The sequence below is a fragment of the Nyctereutes procyonoides genome, unplaced genomic scaffold (assembly GCF_905146905.1).
Source record: "Nyctereutes procyonoides isolate TBG_1078 unplaced genomic scaffold, NYPRO_anot_genome, whole genome shotgun sequence".
NCBI classification, from domain to species: Eukaryota; Metazoa; Chordata; class Mammalia; order Carnivora; family Canidae; genus Nyctereutes; species Nyctereutes procyonoides.
The window spans coordinates 5,838,422-5,849,846 of NW_026575145.1; the positions used below are offsets into that span (position 1 = coordinate 5,838,422).

An 11,425-nucleotide genomic window follows, 5' to 3' on the forward strand; every position below is an offset into this window, starting at 1 on the left:
GAATTTGTGATGTCTGGATGAATAATAAAGGATAATCATATACGGTGAATAAGTGGAAGATAAAATGAAAACATTCCATTAGTGAAATGGCACAGTCTTTATAAGTAAAGTCTCCATGTGAATTGGTTTGAATGGATTTTATATACTAAATCCAAAGTAGAAGGTATTCTACTTATGGAGAGAAAGGATTTATGGAAAGCTTTGTGCGATGTCCTGGATTCCTCCTGGAAAGAATGGTTACTCTGTGTCTTGTAATTCCCTGTATTCTTTAAATCATCAGTATCCTTCAAATCATTTCAGTATTATGTATATGGTCCTTGGCAATTGGATTTGACAATTTGACTCTTTGTGTTACCACTTACTCTGATTAATATTTTTTTAAGATTTTTATTTATTCATGAGAGACGGGGGGGGGGGGCAGGGACACAGGTAGAGGGAGAAGCAGACTCCATGCAGGGAGCCCAACGTGGGACTCAATCCTGGGTCTCTAGCATCAGGCCCTGGGCCGAAGGCAGGCGCTAAACCGCTGAGCCGCCCGAGGCTGCCCTGATTAATATTTCTGATAATAGACATAATAGAACATATGTGTTTTAACTGTCAGAAACATTTCAAAAATAAACCTTAATCCCTAATAAGATGCCTCTTTTAAAGGTAATTATGCTTAGAACACATATTTTTCTCAAATACATTATACTATATGAGAGGAATACTCTGAGTATTCATATATACCTCCATTTTTTTGTTGTTGTTGTTTTGCTTTTCTTTTTGTCTTCTTGCCATGACAGAAAAATTCTATCCTGGTTGGGTATAGATTTCAGGGTCCAATCCCTTTATTTCACTGTGTTTTATATCATATAAGAATTTATTCACATTATTGAAAATGAAAACTCAAATTCAATATGATTTTATTATAAAAATATCTTTTGTTTCCTCTGGAAAATTTAAGTTTTTTTTTAATTGTGAAATGAGGACTATCATTAAGATATTTATCTACATATAGGGTGTGTATAATTTTAATAATTTTCCTTAGGAATTAATGGACCTATAAAGCATGCAACTTAGGTCCCTTTTTGGCTCAGATAAATATCCTATTGATCTCAATTATTTTTCATCATTTTTTTATTTCTAGAATTCCGACTATTTGCATTATAGATCTGATCCATCTTCCAAGTCTCTTCTCCTTGTCCTCTTTGTTTTATAATCTCTCAAAGTTGCCTAATAATTCTTTCACTTTTATTTTAATTTGGTCCCCAGCAGTTCTATTACTCTATTTTAGTTCATTATCTAAAGGTTTAATCAAGGTGAAAAAAAATACTGATTACTTATCTGGTAAGCTTCAAAAAGTTCTTTTATGCTTTAGTCAGAATTTCCTAACCTGTTTAAATTTTACTACATTTTGCATCTTATATTCCTTTAATATGTTTCAGTATCTGTTAATCCCATTAATAAATATTCAGCTTGACTTTCTTTACATTAAATCTGTGACTGAGTATAAATGAGCTTTTATTTTACGGTATCTTAATACCTACAAAAATCAAGCTATTAGTATCTAACCAGAGCAAAATTATAAGTGCTAGAAAACATGAACACTTTCTAATTATCTATGTTTATCAAAACATAAAATGTTTATCCTTGTTTTGAGAGATAAAGCTGTTCTCTGTGTAGGTCCCCCGGAGTGTTAATTGCATTATTTTCCTAACCAACAAATTTGGGAGCTAATTCTGACAGGGAACTCTTACACAAATAAGTTGGGGTCAAGAGGATCTAGAAGACATTTCCAGGTACACTGAATGCAAATTAAACATTTTATTGGGCTTTGGAAGATTTCTGTGTGTCAGGCTCTTTTAGGGAGGCATAAAACCTTTTCTTATCAAAGGCTTAGAGGTAAGATACCTCCTCCCACCACATTTTTTTTTTTCCTTTCTTGCTCTAAAGTTCTCCTCCCTTCTGTGGCTTTAAGGAGAAGTATATCTTCTATCCCTATCTTGGGAGTTTGCAAAACTTAGGAGTAAAAATATATATATATATGGACTTTAAATTGAGAAACTGAATACTGTGGGAGATTCAGTTTTTTCTTGTGTGAGTTTTGGGTAAATCCCTTCATCTTCATTTTATACTCCCCCTCCTTCCCTTTCCACCTCACAGCTTTAAAATCTGGCAAATCTCTTTGTTAGAAAGACTGGCTGAAAGATTGAAGCAGGTCACCTTCAATATACAATTTATCTGACTTCTAAATATTGAGAAATTATGAGAGATTTTTTTTCCTTTTTTTCTCCCTTTGGATCTTTAAAACACATAGCATAGCTCCCCCGAATCAAGTGTAGTTCCTAGAATTCAGTAAATGTCCTGTAGACAAAACTGACCTGGTATTTGGGCGTCTTCATATTCCTCTTGCATCAAACTGGATAAGAAGTCTACTATTATTTTTTACCTTTGTTCCTTTGTATACAATGTGTTCTTTTGAAATCTGGCTGATCTTAAGACTTTCTTCTTATTGCTGGTTTCTAAAAAAAAAAAAAAAAAAAAGATTATGTTGTGTATTAGGGGCTGAATTGTGTCCCCTCTCTCCAGAAGTTCATATGCTGAAGTCCTAGTTCCTGGTGGTTCAGAATATGAGCTTATTTAGAGATGGGGTCTTTAAAGGGGTAATTAAAATAAACAAGGTCATCTATGTAGACCCTAATCCAGTATTACTGGTGTCCTTATAAGAAGACAAAAGTGGGAACCAGACATGTACAGAAGGAAGACAAGGTGAAAACACAGGGAAAAGATGATCCTTCTCACGCCTGAAGCAGATTCTTCCCTTACAGCCCTTGGAAGGAACAAACCCTACTAACACCTCAATCTCAGATTTCTAGCCTTTCAAACTGTGAGAAAATAAATGTCTTGTTGAAGCCACTAAATCTGTAGTAATTTGTTACAGCAGTCCTTAGAAACTAATACAATTTGCTTTGGGCAGTTTTCTTCATGTGTCTTTTCCTTGAGGTTTGTTTCCTGGATCTGTGAATTTATAGTTTTCATCAGTTTTGTAAACATTTGTCACTTCCTTGTAAACACTGGCCATATTTTGAGACTTCCACTTTTCAGTCCAACATGAAAGAGGCTTGGAAGTTATCACTCCAGTCTTCACACAAAAACAAAAGCTAAACAAACTGAAAAGCAGCAACTCTTCTTAGATCCACAAGTATTGAGGTCACAGGACAAACTGTTGTGCTGAAAATCAGAGAGAGAGGCAGAGACAGAATCATAGCTTGCTGGAAAACAAGCCCAGGGATAGAAACTTTCACTGGAACTAGTATATGGAAACCCTGCTACATCCACCTATTTACAAACTATTCAATGCTTGTTTCACACCACAGTTACAATGGCTATGTTGTATGTAAACTATATGGCTCACAAAACTTAGACAACTGAAGAATTGCTGGCAGTTCAATGTGGATAAGATTGAGAGTTTAAAAATTCCAGTAGTTCTTAAAATTAGGAGAGGGGCATCCATGAATTTGTGAATTTTACCTCCAGAAACCCTATAAGGTTTTACAGCAAAGATCAGAAATGAAAAAGAAAATAAAATCTCCTTGTGCTTCCCATGGAGGAAGAAAAGGAGCTATCTTTAAATATGTCTGGAACATTCTATACATCTTAACATGGCTTTCCCTCAAAGGAACTTATTTTCCCAGTGTCTAACTGAATGGGGATTTGCAAGTATAATGGACTTTGGGAAACAGAAACCTCTGTCTGTAGTCCCTTCTAGCCTTCCTGTCTCACCTAAGGTGGGGGAACAAATCTGAGAAACACTTGTGAAAGTCACACTCCAGGAGTACAGAGGCACTAAAAAATTGAGGACTCCTGCTAGGATTATAAGATCCTTCCGCTTTCCCCAAACCTTACCTTCTTATACAGGGAGTACAACCACAAGTATTGTGCATCTCAGACCTCACTTAAACAGAACTCTCTGCAGAGACAAACAGGAGACAACACAGGAGACAAACAAAGGACACTAAAGGACATTTTAGCCTCTGGCACTTGCAGGTACAACAAACAGTAAAAAGAGCCTAACTCCTGGTTAGAAACACACACACACAAAAACTCACAATAAAGGCCTATTTAACTTGGTTACTTTTACTTGATTACTTTTATATTATGTGCAGTTTCGTCCGTCAGCTCATGCTGTCCTAAGAAGATAGCACAGAGTGGGAAACTTTAACAACAGAAATGTATTTTCTCATAATTCTGGAGGCCAGAAGGTCCATGATGAAGAATCAAGCTAATTTGGTTTCAGGTGAGATCTTTCTTGTTTGCAGGCAGACGTCTTTGAGCTTTTCTTCACATGGTAAAGAGAGAAAATTCTAGTGTCTTCCTCTTTCTATAAGGACACCAGTGCTGCTGGATTGGGGCCACACCTTTAGGACATCATCTAAACCTTATCACCTCATTGAGGTCCTATCTCCAAATACAATTGTATTAAGGATTAGGGCTTCAAAATATGGTTTTTGAGTTGACACAATTTAGTCCATAGCAGGCTTTCAACAATAACAAACTATGAAGCCACTACCAAAAACATACTAAAAGACAAGAAACACAGCTTAAAGAGATAGAGAAAACATGAGAAACAGACTCAGATATGGCAAAGGTGTTGGAATTATTAGACTGGACAACATGCAAGAGCATATGGATAATGTAAGCAGAGAGATTAAACTCTAAGAATCAAAAGGAAGTGCAAGCAATCAAACACATCAGAAAAGAAATGATGCCTTTAAATGGGATCATCAATATAACAGAGAATACAAAGAAAAAAAAAATCAAGGAGTTTAAAGACATGTCAACAGAAACTTATAGGGATGCCTGGGTGGTTCAGCAGTTTGGTGCCTCCCTTTGGCCCAGGGCATGATCCTGGAGTCCTGGGATCGAGTCCCACATCGGGCTTCCTGCATGGAGCCTGCTTCTCCTTCTGCCTGGGTCTCTGCCTCTCTTTTTCTCTCATGTATAAATAAATGACATCTTAAAAAAAAAAAAAGAAACATAATTAGAATGCAAGAGGAAAAAAGAATGAAAAACTGGAAGAAAATAACCAAGAACTATGAGACAATTATTAAAGATATCCACATATTTGGAATACCAGAAGGAGAAGAAAAAAGGAAGAGATAATGACAGAACTGTTTTAAAATTAATGATACCAAACCACTGATACAGGAAATTATGAGAACACCCAACCGGTAAACATGAATATATCCAGCCTAGGCATAACACATTCAAACTACAGAAAATTAAAGACATGTAGAAAATCTTTAAAGATGCCAGGCTTGGGGGGAATACTTCCTTTACAGAGGAGCAGAAATCAGAATTACATTGGGAATCTCTTAAGAAACCATGGGAAGAGAGGAGGATAGAGTGAAAGATTTAAAGTGTTGAAGGAAAACTATTTTTGTTAGTCTATTGCTTTCACCTCCTTGGAGGACTCCAATTACAGTTATTTGGTTACTTGAAACTTTGCCCCAGTTCACTAATGATTTTCAAAAAAGTTTCTATGTTTCATTTTGGATAACTTCTGTTGTGTCTATTGGTCTCCGTGTTTGAATAGTTTCTACTGATTTGTTCAGTGATATTCTCTTCTGTAATATCTTCTTCAATATTAATTATTTCTTCTGCCTCAGGAGTCAGTAAATTGCAGTCCATGGGCTAAATTCGGACAGTTTTGTAAATAATCTTATGCTAAAACATAGCCACATTCGTGTATTTACATATTATTAATGGCTGTTTTTACACTGCTGTTATACCAGAAACTACATGGTTCACAAAACCTATTTTTTTTATTATTATTTACAGTCTGGCTTTTTACAAATAAATAAGTAAAGTTTGCTAATGCTTGCTTTAGCTAATTGAACATATAGAATATAATCCTACTGACTACTTTGGTGTCTTTTCTACTAGTTATAAAATCTGTCAGTTGGGGGTCAGTTTTATTTGACTTTTCTCATTATGAATTGTATTTCCCTTCCTTCTTTGCATGACTGGTAATATCGGATTAGATATCAGACTGTGATTTTTATCTTGTGGAGTATTGCATTGTCTTCCTTTAAACATCCTTTAAAACTCTATTCTAGGGACTCCTGGGTGGCTCAGTGTTTGAGCGTCTGCCTTTGGCTCAGGGCGTGATCCCAGAGTCCAGGATCAAGTTCTGCATTGGGCTCCCTGCATGGAGCCTGCTTCTCCTCCCTCTGCCTATGTCTCTGCCTCTCTACTGGTGTCTCTCATGAATAAATAAATAGAATCTTTTTAAAAAGAACAAAAATAAAAAAAAGAACAAAAATCTGTTCTAGGACATAGGGTATCTAAAAACAATGTAATCTATTAGGTTTTTCTTTAAACTGCTGCTGCTTCTGGTGTTTTGTTCTGTTTTGCTTTGTTTGGAGGAGGGGAAGAATTGCATTCATATTAATGTTAAATTTTTTCCTCACAATTAAGGCAAGGATTTTACCATTCTAACTGGCATTTCCTGAATTCTGAGGGTTTCCTATCTGGCTTTTGGGAACAGGCATTTTGCAGGCCAGATATGAGCCCCTGACAACCACTGTACCTCTATTCCTACTCTGACTCTTTCCTTAGACTCAGGTATTTTCTTCCCCTGCATGCTATGGCCAAGACTCACCTAAATACTCAAACATGACCCTGTAGAGATCTCTGGAACCCTCTTTATCCACATCATTCTTCTTTTCTTTTAATCTGCCCTAGAAATGCTATTAACCTTTACTTCCCTGGAATCTCGGCTCAGGGTGATAGCTGGGCCTGTTTACCTCCCTGGACCATAGCCTGTAAAGTTTCTCCAAGTCATATGCTAAGCCAATTATAGTACACTCCTTGTTTGTTCCTCGTATTTCACAATCTCTTTTATTGCCTGATGTCTAAGGTCTTAAGTGCCATTACTTTCCTACATATATTTCCTTATTTTTAACTGTTTCATCTCGGAATGTTAATCTGGTCCCTTTTACTTAATCTGGATTGGAAGTGTTAGCCTCTTCCCGGTGCTCTTTAATGTTTCCAGTAGTGTAGCTGGAGTGAAAGGAGGAATCTAGCATAGGCTCCTACTTGTCCCAAAGGCCTCTCACACTCAACAATATCTATCCCAGTTAGGTACTTAGCTTGATTGGGCAGACTCTTTAACCTACTTTATTTCCACTTCTTTTGCATTTCATCACAAAAGTAATTACCAAATTCTCGGAACTTTTTCAAACCCAACACAAATATTTTCATTACATTAGCAGTCCTTTATGTATCTGTTCTAATGATCTTGTTGCTCTAAACCTTGAAGGTTTGATACAACTTTTATCTTTTATATTATTTTAGTTATTTCAAAAGTGATCAAGGAAAGAGTAAGATATTTAAATATCTAGCACACATTTACACATTTTCTGAAAAATGTATACAAAATTTTACAGGAATATGAGTAATTTAATATTTTTTACTACTTTAAAGATTTACTTAGGTATCAAAAATATAGTTGTAATTATTTTTATATATTTTATAACAAGGGATATGATTTACACACTTTTTTACTTAAAAAGTTACTCAATTTAGAAATTTTACTATGAACACAAATGCTAACAGACATATATCAAGTAATTCCAAAGATTATATACTTGCTGAATTTCTTTTAAAAAATTATTTTTGAGGGATAATTTGCATCATAAAATTTCCAGATTTTATAACTGCTATTACAAAACTTTATCTTCTTCATAAAAAAATTTCAGAAGCTCTATGACTAGTAAAAAATATTGATGATTGAATTAGTAAAATAATGTAACTTTGAATTTTAATATAATTCTTACAGATTTGTAATTGTGGACTTTACTATAGACTTTTACCTAAATCAAATATGAAATTTTTATTACCTACAAAACATTATGTTGAAATAATATTTTAATAGTTTTACTTTTACTTCTATTCTGCTAGTAGTCTTACATTGAACTTGACCATGAAGAAGATATTTTTTCAATATTAGTATTGAAATTTATTAATTTATTACTATCACATTTTTTTGGCTTGTTTAAAATGTAAACTGTTGAAATACAAAAGTGTGGTAGGAAGCATTTTAGTTAGCTTTGTTTATCTACATAGCTAATTATCAACTAATAATGTTGGTTAAAGTTGATTTTGCAAATTCAAAGTTATCAAACAATTTCATACATATTTTTCTGCCTATCTGTCTCTTTTTGTAAAACTTGGAAACAACTTTCAAAAGGCAGAGTAGTGTATCAAAGATTGTTGCCTAAGTCTAAATATATATATTTATAGAACTAATGTAATAGTTATTTATTTTTAATGAATAGTGAAGTTATTCTGCTTTTAAGATTTTGTTTATTTATTTGAGAGAGAGAGAGAGAGAGACGAGAAATAGCAAGAGGGAGCACAAGCAGGGAGGAGAGGGAGAACCAGGATCCCTGTGAGCAGGGAGCCCAGTGTGGGGCTCAATCCTGGGACTCTGGTATCATGACCTGAACTGAAGGTAGACACTCAAACAACTGAGGTACCCAGGTGCCCCAAGGTGAAGTTATTTTAATAACATCTACTTTTTTTCATTTACCAGAAATACTAATTAAAAGACAGAAATAAAGTTAAATCAGAACCATCAATATCCTATAATTATTAGTACACACCCTACTTAAAGTCAGATATACTCTTCTTATAAAAAACATCAGCCTTTAAAATTTATTTAAAATATCTCCTAGGAAGAGCTTTTACAATCCATCCAAAATTCATTATGAAAATAATTATCACATATAATGGCTTAAAATATGGATTTTATAGTGAAAGTGCTGACATAGTCTTAACCGCAGTGTTACAAATGCGACACTATAAGAGGACAAACTGGGAATGAATTACAGTCACTTGCAGTTATATGCAAAAATCATTATGTATTTAAAATGTCAAAAGATGAATATATTTACTCACAGTTAAATGACACTACAGATTGACTTATTTATTATAGTTGTCTCTATCTCCAAAACACATTCATTTATTTGACAAACTGGAAGATGATCATTTATGTTATAATCACAACTTGTTAGTTCTGGTTTGTTGTTAATTATTTATTCCTGCAATTAGACATTTATAAATTGAATTGGCAATAATTACAGCTCTTTTGACATCACATTGGGAAAGCAAATCTTATATTATTATCACTTCATTATGCAATATATGATGTAAAATGCTAAAGCTTTCAAAAAACTCTCAAATATATGTAAAGATCTTTAAAACTAGTATCAGTGGGAAGATTGGTACTTCCTACTTTTATATGAAGGATGACAATCTTTTACATCTCTCATTATCTTTGTAAATATATGTTAAAGCTCCTTGACACTATATTTTATTTGTTTTTTTGCATATTTTAACTCTTTGATATTTTGAAAATTTACAAATCAGTATGAGAAACTCAAGAAAATTAAACCCTTTCTTTACCTCTTTCAAGAGGAACATGTACTTGGCCCCCTAGCTTTGGGAACTTGTGCCCTTTAGAGGTTGGTTCCATGTATCAGGAGCAAATGATTAATCTTGCATTAGAGGAATTACAAATATGTTTTGTGCAGGAAACTATCTCCTCCATCTCAGAGAGGTCTTCCTGCCCTACCAGTGTCATTCTAGCAAGCCAGAGTATAATGGTACCAAGATGCTAAGGGTAGATATTCCTAAAAACCCAATTTTCTAGACTGCTTTTCATCCTTTTCAATAGTATGTTTTAGTTTAAATCTTCAAATTCCATTTGACTAGGAAACTGTAACCTGCCATGTAATGTTGCTTTTTACTTAGGTATGCATCAAAAGCAATAATTTCTGAAGCAGATCTGATTTTACAAGACCAACTTGATAAATAACTTTATCTCTATCATATTTTTTATAAGCAAAGTATTACTTTGTCAGGGCTTATCTCATCTTCAGTGTCTGGGATTGTGGGCAACAGAGCAGATCGAGTCAAACCCCTAAATTTTTGAGGTGATGCATCTTTTTTGGTGGCTGTAAATTTCTATCCAATATGGCTTGCACAGATCTTACACTGGGCGATAGTCCAAGCATACCCAGGAAACCAGCTGTGCTCTGTAGAAGGCTGGCCTATCAGATTCAAGTTGCAGGCTTTACACACGGTAAGTGTCTCATGCACGTATCCATGAGGATTCACATAAGCTGCTATTGGTCCACATAAGGATAAACTGAATATTTCATTTTTGGTTGTTATTTCTATTTCTTGACATTGTTTACAGCAAAGAGACGTACATTTAATCATAATATCTAGTTCACAGCGAAGTCGTTGGATGGCACTACCAATTTTAAGGAGCTGAATCCTTAATAAATCATCAATAGGAAGACAAGCAGCTACTCTGTAAGAAAAATCTATTGGATTTGAAGGAAGAGACTCATCTTTTAGATTTTCATCCCATTCACGTAGCTGTTTCTTGATTCTATCCATTAAAGTTACATCCTCATATAAGGAATACAGCCAGCGAGGCCATGAAGTCAAATTTGCACAATGAAACTTTCTCTTCTGGTATTTCTGCCACCATTTATATGAATACTGGTCTTCCCATGAGGTAGGTTTTGAAGGAAATTTCTGGCATTTATTGAGGGATTCTAACTGAACTGCAGACATGGTTAAGGCAACACACATTCAGGAAGAATTTGCACTTTAGCTTGCTGGATTCCATCTGACTGTGTTCTTAGTTCAAGGACTTTGAACCTTTGTCTTCCAACTGCTTTCACTCTCAACTATCTCAATTCCGAAATCTTGTTCTTCTCGATAGGCATATATCTTTGCAGTTGTTCCAAACTGTGCTTCCCTCTCCTGTATATTACTGTATGCAAGAACTGCAAAGGTTCTGTCTTTCTGAATTAAATTCCGCACCATACTGACTTCCTGAGGACAAAAGAGCTGAAGAGGTAAGGTCTGCCCAAAAATCAGGATCATCATCACCTGTGGCAGGACTGGAATAACCTGACAGCTGTTGTTGCCATGCAAAGTCCTGCCATGAAATTCTTCCATATCAGCGCCCAGATATGTATGTGATGTTGGCAGACTGGTGTCAAAATTTATGACATTTGGTTTTTTGACTTCTTAGCTATCCTGGTCTTCGACTTCCATTTCAATTTCATCTTCTTCCTCACTCTCTGCAGGTAGGAGCGGCAGGTGGTTGCCCATGTTGTGGGCAGCGTCCTGAGGGTCTCTCTCGCCGGCCATGTCTCACTATATTTTATTTGAATAACTGCTTAAAGCATCAATTTTTTTTTTACAAAATGCATGCTGATATTATTTGTTGTAGACTCAAATTCATAAGATGCATTTTTGTTTGAATTTTCCATACATATTTTATGATAAAAATATTGAATTTCTAATCATAAACACATGATGTGCTCACTTTCATTTTTTGGCAGTTACATATAAA

The 11,425-nt window shown here is 34.9% G+C and overlaps 1 pseudogene; it reads right to left on the reverse strand.

Annotated features, from left to right (window-relative positions):
* Window positions 1-9,885: 9,885 nt before the first annotated feature.
* Window positions 9,886-11,220, reverse strand: LOC129499524 (protein cereblon-like; annotated as a pseudogene).
* Between the last annotated feature and the right edge of the window lie 205 nt (window positions 11,221-11,425).